Raw genomic sequence first — 13,617 nt, forward strand, 5'->3', positions numbered from 1 at the left:
GGCCCGGCACCGCCGGCCAGGCCCCCCGAACCCCTGGCCCGGCACCCGAGCAGCCGACTGCATGTCCGATTTTCCCGGACATGTCCGGCTTTTTGGGATTTCCCCCCGGACGGGGATTTGGGGCCCAAAAATCCGGACATGTCCGGGAAAATCCGGACGTATGTTAACCCTAAGCGAGCACTATAAAGTAGTTTGGAATGGCAAGCTCTCTGTTTGAAGTCCTGATTTACTGCATGTCCACAAAACCCAGTTCAAGTATTTATAACTTCATAAAGTTATTTTTTCAAATTCTCATGACTTATTGGGAACTTGTGCTGCTCGATTTGAATATGTGATGGCTGAAATATGAAAATGTAACTGTAAAGGGCAAAAATGCCAAATTTAAAGTAAAAAAGTGCAAAAGAGAAATTAAAAAAACAGCAGAAAGTATTTTACAGAAACCAAAAGGTTTTCCAGTGGTCTGACACCAAGAAAGGAAGCTTCAGGTCAGAAGGAGAAGTTTGGGGTTTTTAAGAGTGTTGTGGAGTGAAACTAGTAAATTATAATGAAAGTCGTTTTGCAACGTTAGCTATAACAGCAGTTTCTCCCAGGCAAGCTATAATCAATTAGTAAAATATCAGAAAGAAAACAATTCAGGAGACTTGTTTCTCAGAAAAGAGCACCCGAGCCAGGCAGGAGTTGAACCTACAATCTTCTGATCCGTAGTCAGACGCGTTATCCATTGCGCCACTGGCCCTGAATATTAACTTTTGATTATGAATAGAGAGACATATAGTATTATTCTACCCAAACTTATAAATATGGCATTAGGGTAACAGTATACAGAGGCTAGGTCTATATTACAAACTTACATCAGTAGAACTACATCACTCCTGATCGATTCGGTTATACCAACCTAATCCCCGGTGTAAAGAGTGCTATGTTGACAGGAGAAACACTCCCATCAACATAGCTATCGCCACTTGCTAAGGTGGATTAACTACACTGACAGGAGAAGCTCTCCTGTTGGCATAGTAATGTCTTCATTACAGCTGCACTGAGCCAGCCTTTTAAGTTTAAACCTGCCTTTAGGGTGGATAATGTAGAAGGGAGCACGAAGAGCTAGAGGATACTTATATAGTATCAAAAGTGTGGAAGGTTATTTAAAGGCAAATATGAGATCAGCTCTTTGCCCCAAAGAGCTTGCAATCTAAACAGCTGATCTTACAGAGGGGTGTGCAAAAGCAGACACTTGGGGCTTAGCTAGACTATTACTTTAATTATGCTGGTATTGATAAAGTGATATGACCCCTCCTACTGTGAGCACAGTTATACTGATATAAAAGTGCTTTGTAGCAGTATAGCTTTTTCCATATGGAAAGGGGAATAGCTATACTGGCATAAGTCATACGGGATGCATCAGGCGAGGTATTTCCAGTAGAGATAAGGAGGTGTTAGTACCGTTATACAAGGCACTGGTGAGACCTCATCTGGAATATTGTGTGCAGTTCTAGTCTCTCATGTTTAAGAAGGATGAATTCAAACTGGAACAGGTACAGAGAAGGGCTACTAGGATGATCTGAGAAATGGAAAACCTGTCTTATGAAAGGAGACTCAAAGAGTTTGGCTTGTTTAGCCTAACCAAAAGAAGGCTGAGGGGAGATATGATTGCTCTTTATAAATATATCAGAGGGATAAATATCAGGGAGGGAGACGAATTATTTAAGCTTAATACCAATGTGAACACAAGAACAAATGGCTATAAACTGGACATTAGGAAGTTTAGACTTGAAATTAAACAAAGGTTTCTAACCACTAGAGGAGTGAAGTTCTGGAACAGCCTTCCAAGGGGAGTAGTGGGGGCAAAAGACATATCTGGCTTCAAGACTAAGCTTGATAAGTTTATGGAGGGGATGGTATGATAGGATAGCCTAATTTTGGCAATTAATTGATCGTTGATTATTAGCAGGTAAATATGCCCAATGGTCTGTGATGGGATGTTAGATGGGGTGGGATCTGAGTTACTACAGAGAATTCTTTCCTGGGTGCTGGCTGGTGACTCTTGCCCACATGCAGGGCCGGATCTAGCATTTTTGCCGCCCCAAGCAGCAAAAAAAAAAAAAAAAAGCACCGCGATCGCCAGCAGGTCCTTTGCTCCGAGAGGGAGTACCAGCCCCTCTGCTGAATTGCCGCCGAACAACCGGACGTGCCGCTGCCCTCTTCATTGGCTGCCCCAGGCACCTGCTTGCTATTTGGGGTCGGGGAGGAATTTTCCTCCAGGGCAGATTGGCAGAGGCCCTGGAGGTTTTTCGCCTTCCTCGCAGCGTGGGGCACGGGTCACTTGCTGGAGGATTCTCTGCACCTTGAGGTCTTTAAATGACGATTTGAGGACCTCAATAACTCAGGCATAGGTTAGGGGTTTGTTACAGGAGTGGGTGGGTGAGGTTCTGTGGCCTGCGTTGTGCAAGAGGTCAGACTAGATGATCATAATGGTCCCTTCTGACCTTAATATCTATGAGTCTATAAGTCACCACTACAGTCATGTCCATGGTAGGGCTTTGACTGGTATATTGGTAAATAGTTATACCTAGGGTTACCATATTTTGAGTGTCCAAAAAGAGGACACTCCACCCCTTTCCCACAGTCCCCGCCCCAACTCCGCCCACTCCCCTGCTTCCCGCGAACATTTGATTCGCGGGAAGCCTGAAGCAGGCAGCAGGTAAGCGGGGGTGGGGTGGGGTGGGGGGAGGAGGCGCGGCCCAGTCTGGCCCCCCCGGCGTCTCCAGCCTGGCTCGACTCGGGCCCTGGGGTGCCGGCCCCGGGCCAGCCCCTGGCCGAGCACCCCCGGCCCGCCCAGCACTGCCGGCCCGGCCCAGCACCGCCGGCCCAGCCCCGGCCCCTGGCCGAACACCGCCGGCCTGGCTCCAGCCCCCGGCCCAGCACCGCCGGCCCAGCACCGCCGGCCCAGCCCCGGCCCCCGGCTCAGCATCGACCCCCGGCCTGGCCCCTGGCTCAGCACCCCCGGCCCCGCATGTCCCGATTTTCCCGGACATGTTCGGCTTTTTGGGATTTCCCCCCGGACGGGGATTTGAGGCCCAAAAAGCCAGACATGTCTGGGAAAATCCGGACGTATGGTAACCCTAGTTATACCACTACAAAAGCTCTGTGTAGGCCAGGCCTTACTCCCACCCAGAAATCCATGGCAGCCCAAGGGATACTGCACAGGACAGGAGTAAAGGCTCTTCCTTCAAAGGACCGGACGCAGTGAAAGGCAAGTGCTAAAACAATGGTCCGCATGTGAGAATTTGGAGCCATGATTTAAAAAAAACCTATCTTGACAAACACTTGTCAACTCTGTGGGGCAGATGAAAACATGGGCCCTGCAAACCTAACAAGGGGGAGAAAGACAGAGCTGAGCTGTGGAGAAGCAGAGGCAGCGCTGGGGGTAGGGCACGGGAGTACTGCCAGGGCTGTCAGACCATACGGCGCAGGAGTCAACAAACCATCAGCCTTGGGGTAGTGAGGGACAGGGCAGGGATGAGCGGGGAAGGGAGGAGGTGGTGGGGGCAGGGAAAGAGCCGCGAGAGCGGGCAGAGTCTGGGGTCTTTCTCTTCCCCCAGCTTTCCTGCCCCTGGGGAAGCGCGCTCCGGAGCCGCGGGTGCGGGACTCGCTGGGCCACTGGTGCAGTTAGCGAGTCTGAGACCGCGAGTCTGACCACGCGCCGAGCGGAGCCCATGGCAAGTAGCGGGCCTTGGCCCTGATGCTTCTGCTCCATCTTGCACCGCTCTCTTGTAGTGCGCATGCTCGGAGTTAGAACTCGCTCGTCTGAGACTCTTGTATGTGTCTGGGGAAGTTTTTTCCATGTCCCTTCGATAGCTCAGCTGGTAGAGCGGAGGACTGTAGAGGAACTGCCTGCGGGAATCCTTAGGTCGCTGGTTCGATTCCGGCTCGAAGGAGACTAAGTTTTTATTTTCTCTCTCTTCATATTTTGAATGGTTTTGTTCCCAAGATCCAGTTACTAGAGGAGGGAGGCGCGCGGAAAACGCCCCAGCGCAGGTAGCATCCCTGGCCCGGCCACTGCTTGCTCTGCCACCGAACTGGGAGCCAGGTGCGGGGCCGGGTGGTTCCTGCCTTCCCCCCGGAAGCCTGGTCACGCCTGCCCGTCCAGCCCCGGTCACTGCCCGCGCTCAGGCGGGGGCGGGCTGCCGCGCACAGCGGTGGTGCAGGCCAGGCTACAGCAGCGTGACCCACCTCCCCCGTGGGGAGTCCCCAGGGGCAGTTATCCACCTCTTGCCTTTCATCTCTAGGGCCCTGAGCCACGTTGTTTTATGGACAGTCCCTGAACAGGCTGCAAAGGAGCAGGCCCTTGGGTGCTTTCAGCCTGTGGGGGTTTCTTGTTACTGTGATTAGGTTTGTTACAGAGCAGTAGGAAGCGCTAGAACTGTACATGGAGCATTACCAAAATAGCCAGGCTGTGATTAGTTAGTATGTGACCTAGAAATCTAGCTAAAACTACATCATCTTGCCTGGCTGTATCCAGCACCGTGGTAAAGAATCCCCTTCATAGTCATTTATAATTTGTCTAATACAAATTATACCCCAAAAATCATCATTTTCTTTCCATCCCCAAATAGGGTAATAATGTGCCAGATGTCACCCAAGTAACAGTAAGTGGCTCTGCTTGATGCTACATAGTTTTTGTACCAGCACATTTATTTTGGCTAGTTTATGGTGTTTACTGAAATAGTTATACTCAGGGCCGGCTCCAGGGACCAGTGAAGGAAGCAGGTGCTTGGGGCGGCCAATGGAAAGGGGCGGCACATCCGGGTCTTCGGCGGCGGGTCCCTCAGTCCCTCTCGGAGCGAAGGACCCACTGCCAAATTGCTAACGAAGAATGAAGCGGCGCAGTTGAGCTTCCGCCAAAGTGCCTCCAATCGCAGCTTTATCTTTTTTTTTCTGCTTCGCTGGTTGGGGTGGCAAAAAAGCTGGAGCCGGCCCTGGTTATACAGTATAATCTCTGCAGCTAGATGTGTAATTTCCAGCTCAACTAGATATATATGTGCTAGCTTTAATCAAGCTAGCATGCTAAAAATAGCCTGTGTGGTTCACAATATAGGCTAGCCACCAGAGTATGTAGTTAGGGTACCTGCGACGGCCAGCCTGTCTCACTGCCCCCACAGCCACATGCATATATGTGCTCAGGCTGGAAATTACATCTCCAGCTCAAGGTTAGGCATATCCTCATTCCCTGTGGTGGGAGGGCTTCCAACCTGATTTTGCTATTCATGGAAGCCCCAAGAGAGAGCAACTCCTAATAGCAGCTGGGAGGGAAATCACCCACAAAATACATTTGGTTTGGTTCTCAAGGATTCAGCAGTTCTTAAAATTATTTGCATATGTTCAGAGAATATTTCATCTTGCAACATGTGCAGGAGCCTGTGCCAAACCTGGTCAAATATAAGGAGATCTTATGGGTTAAGCATTAGCATAACACTCAGAAAATCTATGTTCAGTTCTGCCTCAGAATTCTTGTATGACCATGGGAAAGACATTAAACTTCTTATCCTACCATATATGTATACACTGCAATGAGGAGCCTACTAGATCAAAGCTACCTCAGGTATGTCTACATGTGCTGCAATCACACCTCCCAGTTGCTGTATAGACATAAAGCTGTGGGGATAAATTCATGAATGCCATTGATGCTCAGATCAAACATTAGGAGTAGGGAAATGATTTTACCTCTGTCTATGACATTAGTGAGACCAGTACTAGAATATTGCACACAGTTCATGGGTCCACATTTGAAAAATCAGAGAAGGTGCAAAAAGATATATAAAAATAATTTGAGGGCTAGGGAAAATGCTGTATAAAGACTTAAAGACCACAAACTGTTTAGCTTATCAAAAAAAAAAAAAAAATAGAGAGGGGACTTGATTACAGACTTTAAATATCTTTAGAGGGAGAACATTCCAGGTACAAAAGGCCTCTTTAATCTAGCTCAGAAAGGGATACCAAGAACAAAAGGCTGGAAGCTGAAGCCAGACAAACTCAATTGAGAAATAAGACACAATTTTTTAAATAGGTTAATTAACCATTGAAAAAAACTTACAAGAAAAGTGCTAGATTCTTCATCTCTCAATATCTTCAAATCAAGACTGGATAGCTTTCTAGAATGTATGCTTTAGAAAAACACAATTTACTGGTCTTACTGGGATAACTGGATGAACTTAAAAAGCCTGTGATATATAAGGAAGTCAGACTAGTTGATCTATCCCTTCTGGCCATACTATCTGTTAACTGTTGTATGCCAGTTTTTATTTGTTTTCCTGGGAAAGGTAATTTATGCTTTTCTCCTTCTTTAGCTGAAGTCCAAGATATTTTTTTGACTGCAAAACAGAGCAGTATGTGGTAGGATGCAGTGGACCTGTAGCATCTTTGAAGAAAAAAAGTGCAAACTATATTCTGCTATGTACACTGTACTTGCTGAGTGGAGGTCCTTTCCAAGGTGTTGTGTAAGTAAGTATGAAGGTAATTTGTTATACACTATAAAGATGAAATCTCTGGACGAGGTTTGTGGAGTTATGACAGGGTAGGGTGGAATTGGCTCAAGTGACCAAAGGCTTCCTTATTATATAAATAATAACAGGATTGGTGCCTGCATTCTCTAAGATGTAGGGTTTTTTTTTCTTCTCTCCTCTTTTTTTCTTCTACCTTCTATCTCTTTGGTTGCTGGTTTGACTGCAGCTTGAAGGAAAGTTTTGCCTTCGCTGCACACTCTTCTTTCGAGCTTGGATTGTGGCCATTACCATATTTTATTCATTTCATGGGCCACTGGCAATTGGAAATGTACTTGAGTTAAAACACAACTTGCAACTACTTTCATCTGCCACACCTGCTTCTGAGTACCTTGGACACCTTTTATAGGCAGAGTTCCTTTTTCTTTGCCCTCCCGTACCCACAGTGCAAGCAGTATCGATTTTAAGGCTTAGAAGTTCCATTCATTATCGCCCTCATCTTGGGGCAACTTTGATACAAAATAGACTGGCCATACTAATTACTGTAGCATGGCTATACTTCATGGAGTCTCTGGCTTCTCTCCACTGTTGGCTTAGATAAAAGCTGTTTGCTTTTGTTTTTCTCCCACTTGTTTTTGTTGTTGTTTTTTTTTTTCCTGAGTGGTAGGGTAGAGGTGCAGGGGAGTTAGGTTTTGCTGTCTGGGAAGAAGCAGAATGGGGGGTGAGCAAAAAGCCTGCTGCTCTGTGCTGTTATTGTAAAAATTGTAGCAATGTGTTTGTTTTTGAGAGTGTTTCAAACATTAGATTCCATTTTGTCTACCTTTCATCCGTGAGCTCTATTAATCAAGTACTGGCAGGAAGCAATTCCATTTCCCTGAGTCTTGGGTTTTTGTCCATCACATTGGTAGTGTACGTATTTATTTTTACCACTGTCATTGCTCAATGTACGTAAAACCTTTCTGGTTGAGAATGGTTACAAGCCCCAGCTCAAGGATTTTCTTGTAATGAGTTACTGGACTATCCCATAGATAATCTGAAGAGTTGCTGCCCTTGCCCTATGCAATGAATACACAGGCAGGCAAGCAGCTTGTCCAATTTACTTTGGAATTTTTTCTCTTCTTCTCATTAAACTGAGGTACTAGGTATAGTTAAGGCTAAGACCAGCTTTCTGTTTAAAGGGCAGCTCTGCTAAGTGCTCTATAATTGACATGCTTACTTGGTTTGCCTTGACATTTGGTGTGTTTCAGGGGGTGCTATGCTCTGTTAATGATCCAAATTTGGTGCCCTTTGACTAAGGAGTTCTTGATATACAAGAATTTAGGAAGCAAATAGAGACATAATTGTAGCTATAGGCAATAGCATACACATTGGGCAGTTAGTTACTTGCTGCTGGTGACCTTAAAAGCAGGCCTGCTGGCTTCCTTCAGCCAATCAGGCAGGCTGATTAATCAGGTGGTCCTACCGCAACCCAGCTGAGCTAATTAATCCACCTGGAAAGGTTGACCTGTCTAGTTTTAAGGCTCAGCAGAAAGAACTTGCTGCTGTGGTGATCTTGACAAGGCAACCTTATTTTACTCACACAGGTAGAGCTTAAACCAGGACTCAGACCACACCAGAGTCTCCAATGCTTGGGGGTTACCCAACAGAGTGCATGGCACTCGCTAGTCCATGAGGGAAGATCAATTAAAGTATAATTTTAAAAAGATGTTCTTTCTCCAGTTAGGTTTGTTATGAGCCTCATGTGCTTATTCACATACCTAATAGATATCACTGATCATAACTATCAGAAGCTAACTATCTGGAAAACTATTTCTTCATCACAGGACCTGGCAATGTGTGCGTTTCAATGGTTTGCTCTCTCTTTGTCCATTTTTCCTCAGCGTCATAGAGCTCAATTGATGGAGTAGTGTGAGGGAGTGGTTCCATTTCTTTCCGTTTGGGGCTTTTGTCCATCCCATTTGTAGAGCTGGGATTTCTTTGGGCAACCGTGATTGCACATAGTGTGTAAAAGGCTTCTGGCGGAGAATTGCTACAAGCCCGATCTGGCGGAATTTCTGGCTGTCCGTAGATAATCTGAAGTTTTGCTGTCCTCGAGCTGTGCGCTGATTACGCGGGCAGAGAGGCAACTGGTCCCTTTTCCTTTGCAGTTTTTGCTCTTCTTGTTGTCATGAACAGAGGTGTTAGGTATGGGTGCGTGTGCAAGGCAGAGGCGTTTGTATGTTTCTGTGATGGTCTCTGGAAAGGTGTATTTTTTTGAAAGTTAAGGAACCGGGAACAGAGTAGTTTGCTCTGTCACCTTTCCTTGTTGAGTTGAGGTACTTTCGTATTCTTAGTTCCTTTGGTTTGGGGTGTTTGTCGTCCTCCTGGTATGTGCTCTGAGCTGTAATCTCTGCTTAGAATAGGAGTCCATTTCTATGTCTCATCTTCACGGTGAAGAGAGCATAAGAACAACAAGAGTCTTTAATCTTTTGTTGACAGGTTCTCTATGAAAATGTATTGAATTTCCAGTTATAGGAGGGAAACTGAGTCTAGACAGAAATAATGGGTCTCCTATTGGGAGGGTGTAACAATTTCGGTAGAAGAGCATCTCTTCACACTAATTAATGTTCCGCTTCTCTATGATTATTCATACACTGACAGAGGCTCACAGTACAACCACACACATCAGGTTGTAATTTGGAATACAGATATTAGAATTAAGATTAATGCATGGAGCAAATCACAAGCATTCAATAGAGTATAAACTCTGTACACTTGCTCATAATTCTAATACCTGTTTTATCAATATTAACTTACAAGTCAGACAGACAGCTTCCAGCTATGCATCATTGAGTGTTCAGTGTAAACTTTGTGACCTTAGTTTGAGCTGGCACCTGGCTTCCCGGTTTCACAAAAGCTAGCATCAGAGTCAATTAAGTGATGATTAAGAATGATCATAAGAACACTGCATTGCGATGTTAATCTGATTTCATTTTGTTGTGTGGGCAAGGAGCCATATCTAGAGCTAATTTCTGTGGACTGGATCATTCCTTCTGTATCTGTGAGTGGAGGCGACTAAGGCCATGTCTATACGTACAGCGCTGAAGTGGCACCACTGTGTTGGTACGGTTAGGGTATGTCTACACTGTCAGAGTTAGAGCACTAACAGTTACAGAGCCGTTCAGAGAATGCTGAAGGGAAACCACTGTCGTGTGTTCACACTATCAGTTGCCTGTGCAATAGCGTGTTCACACTTGCGGCACTTGCATCAGTATTCGGAGCAGTGCACTCTGGGCAGCTTCCCACAGAGCATCTCTTCCTCTTTTGCCACTAAGAGTTCTGGGAAGGCGGAGGGGGTCACGGGGCATCCTGGGTCCTGTCCCAATTGCCCTACGATGCATTGCTTTGCAACCCAGCAGTCCCTGTGCTTTCGTCCGCATTTAGCACCATATTTCAATGGTTTGTGTACTCCGCGTTCTGCCTCTTCGGTCTGCAGAAATGGATCCCGCACTGTTGACCAGTATGCTGCTTACTCTGACTAACACGTCACAAGTGGCAGTGGAGTTATTCCTTAAACTACAAAGGCAAGAGGAGTGCGACATTGATCTCACCACGCGTAGTAGCTACGACACGAGATTGCTTGTGGCATTCACAGAGGTGCTGACCACAGTGGAACACTGCTTTTAGGCTGGGGAAACCAGCACTGAGTGGTGGGATCACATCATCATGCACGTCTGGGATGAACAGTGGCTGCAGAACTTTCAGATGCGGAAAACCACAGTCATGGGACTATGTGATGAGCTCGCTCCAGCCCTGCGGCACAAGGACATGAGAATGAGAGCTGCCCTGCTGTTGGAGAGGCACGTGGCGATTACACTGTGGAAGCTGGCTACTCCAGACTGTTACCGATCAGTCACTAACCAGTTTGGAGTGGGAAAGTCGACCGTTGGACTCGTGTTGACGGAAGTGTGCAGGGCCATTAATCGCATACTGCTCCAAAAGACCGTGACTCTGGGCAACGTGTGTGACCCTGTGGATGGCTTTGCACAAATGGGCTTCCCTAACTGTGGAGGGGTGATAGACGGCACGCATATTCTAATTCTGGCACCAGATCACCTAGCCACTGAGTACGTTAATCGGAAGGGGTATTTCTCTATGGTTCTCCAGGAGCTTGTGGATCACCGTGGGCATTTCACGGACATTAACGCTGGCTGGTCTGGAAAAGTGCCTGACGCACTCATCTTTCAGAACACTGGCCTGTTCAGGGAGCTGCAAGCAGGGACTTTCTTCCCAGACCAGAAGATCATTGAAGGGGAAGTCAAAATGCCCATTGTGATCCTGGGAGACCCTGCCTACCCCTTAATTCCGTGGCTTATGAAGCCATACACGGGGCACCTTGACAGCAGCAAGAAACGGTTCAACAAGAGGCTGAGCAAGTGCAGAATAACTGTTGTGTGTGCTTTTGGCCATTTAAATGCCCTCTGGTGCTGCCTATTTGGGAGGCTGGACCTGGCCGATAACAATATTCCTATGCTTATAGCCATGTGCTGTACACTCCATAATATTTGTGAAGGGAAGGGTGAAAACTTCACTCAGGGCTGGACCGCTGAGGATCAGTACCTCGAGGCTGAATTTGACCAGCCAGAGACCAGGGCTATTAGAGGGGTGCAGCGCAGGGCTATAAGGATCAGGGGTGCCTTGAGGCAGCAATTTGAAGCTGAAAGCCACTAATAATTGTTGCAATGCTCAGGAGTGCAGTGCTTGTAATGCTGGAAGGTGATTGTGATTGGTACAGACGATGCAACATGAAGGTTTAAAATAATTGTCTGTTGCTTTGCAGGGCTCTGTTTGCTTTCAATTAATGGAATAAAGATTGCTTTCAAACCAACACAATTCTTTTATTAAAAAACAACCAGTGGAGAGAGACAAACAAAAAAACACATCAGCACTGAGTGGGACGGGGGAAGGGAGGGTCCCCGGAGGAGGTGGGGTCCCGGGATGGTTAAAGATTTGTGTATGTCCAGGTATCATATGCTACCTTGTCCTCTGGAGTACAGCGCAGAGGGTACTGTACTTCAGCGGGGCTAAACTGCAGAGGGATGGGTGCTGAGTGCAGTGGGTACTGGGAGTCTGCAGTGCTGGACTGTGGCAGGGGAGGAGTGGAATGCCGCGAGTACAGACTGGAGCCAGGAGGTTGATAAGAGTGTGTTGGCGGTATCTGGGGGGTGCATGGTGTAACGATGCTCGTTCTGGCGGGACCCAACTGAGAGTGCCAATTTAGGACAAATTGCTCAAACAGGGGAGTTACAGCCCAAGCCTGGGGTTGTTCCACCTCTAAGGCAAACCAGACCAGCCAGCCAAAGAGGACTTTGGTCTCACTCCACTGGCTAACCACAAGTCACACAAGCAATTCCCTTAGACACTCCAGTTTCCCAGTATCACCACCACTACCACTCGTAATGGGGATAAATGGTTATGAAAACCAATACCCCAGTAAAAGAAAAAGGTTCTCCTGATCCCAAAGGATCAAGCCCCAGACCCAGGTCAATATACAAATTAGATCTTACCCACAAATCACGCTGTTGCCAATCCTTTAGAATCTAAAATCTAAAGGTTTATTCATAAAAGGAAAAAGATACAGATGAGAGCTATCAATTACATACAGTAATGGCAAAGTTCTTGGTTCAGGCTTGTAGCAGTGATAGAATAAACTGCAGGTTTAAAATCAAGTCTCTGGAGTACATCCACAGCTGGGATGGGTCATTCAGTCCATTGTTCAGAGCATCAGTTTGTAGCAAAATCCCTCCAGAGGTAAGAAGCAAGATTGAAGACAAGATGGAGGAGAGGTATCAGCCTTTTATAGTCTTTTACAGGTGTAAGAACACCTCTTTGTCCTTACTGTGGAAAATTACAGCAAAATGGAGTCTGGAGTCACATGGGCCAGTCCCTGCATACTTTGCTGAGTTGCAAGACGTATTTGCCTTCTCTCAATGGGTCAATTGTATAGCTGATGGTTCTTAATGGGCCAATAAGCAGGCTAGGCAGAGCTAACACCAACTTGTCTGGGATGTTTCCCAGAAGCATAGCATAAGTTTGAAATACAGACAGTATAGAGCCAATATTCATAACTTCAGCTACAAAATTGATACACACATATAGACAGCATAATCATAACCAGTAAACCATAACCTTGTCTTAGACACCTCATTTGACCCCCTTTATGCAAAATTTGGTGCCACTACAGGACCTTGGTTGCAACAATGATCTATATGGTCCCAGATTATATCAATAACGTCACACATGGGAAAGAGTTTTGTGACAGCGGCTGCAGGGGAGGGCGGACACGGAGCTGCTCAGTTTGCAGTGCTAGTAGCGCCTGGAACGTGTCCACTTGGTGCTCTATAATGTTTTAAAAAGGGAAGAAAGAGAACCTGGGGAACTACAGACTGGTCAGCCTCACTTCAGTCCCCGGCAAAATCATGGAGCCGGTCCTCAAAGAATCCATTTTGAAGCACTTGGAGGAGAGGAAGGTGATCAGGAACAGTCAACATGGATTCACCAAGGGCAAGTCATGCCTGACCAACCTAATTGCCTTCTATGATGAGATAACTGGCTCTGTGGATATGGGAAAAGCGATAGATGTGATATATCTTGACTTTAGAACATAAGAACATAAAAACATAAGAAAGGCCATACTGGGTCAGACCAAAGGTCCATCTAGCCCAGTATCCTGTCTACCGACAGTGGCCAATGCCAGGTGCCCCAGGGGGAGTGAACCTAACAGGCAATGATCAAGTGATTTAGCAAAGCTTTTGATACGGTCTCCCACAGTATTCTTGCCAGCAAGTTAAAGAAGTATGGATTGGATGAATGGAGTATAAGGTGGATAGAAAGCTGGTTAGATTGTCAGGCTCAACAGGTAGTGATATCTAGTTGGCAGCCGGTATCAAGCGGAGTTTTGTTCAACATCTTTATTAATGATCTGGATGATGGGATAAATTGCACCCTCAGCAAGTTCACAGATGACACTAAGCTGGGGGGAGAGGTAGATACACTGGAGGGTAGGGATAGGGTCCAGAGTGACCTAGACAAATTGGAGGATTGGGCCAAAAGAAATCTGATGAGGTTCAACAAGGACAAG

General features: G+C 46.6%; 1 long non-coding RNA gene and 2 other non-coding genes across 3 annotated transcripts; 2 read left to right on the plus strand and 1 right to left on the minus strand.

Moving 5' to 3' along the window:
* Positions 1–663: 663 nt before the first annotated feature.
* TRNAR-ACG lies at positions 664–736 on the minus strand. Its single transcript has one exon. It is a non-coding gene; the product is annotated as a tRNA-Arg (tRNA).
* A 3,109-nt stretch (positions 737–3,845) lies between these two features.
* TRNAY-GUA lies at positions 3,846–3,935 on the plus strand. Its single transcript is given in 2 exon segments — positions 3,846–3,882; positions 3,900–3,935. It is a non-coding gene; the product is annotated as a tRNA-Tyr (tRNA).
* Positions 3,936–4,045: 110 nt separating this feature from the next.
* LOC117873540 lies at positions 4,046–8,469 on the plus strand. The gene is made up of 3 exons (XR_004644750.1): positions 4,046–4,646; positions 6,345–6,498; positions 8,081–8,469. It is a non-coding gene; the product is annotated as an uncharacterized LOC117873540 (long non-coding RNA).
* The last annotated feature ends 5,148 nt before the right edge of the window (positions 8,470–13,617 follow it).

The sequence above is a fragment of the Trachemys scripta genome, chromosome 2 (genome assembly GCF_013100865.1).
Source record: "Trachemys scripta elegans isolate TJP31775 chromosome 2, CAS_Tse_1.0, whole genome shotgun sequence".
In the NCBI taxonomy this organism is placed as follows: domain Eukaryota; kingdom Metazoa; phylum Chordata; order Testudines; family Emydidae; genus Trachemys; species Trachemys scripta.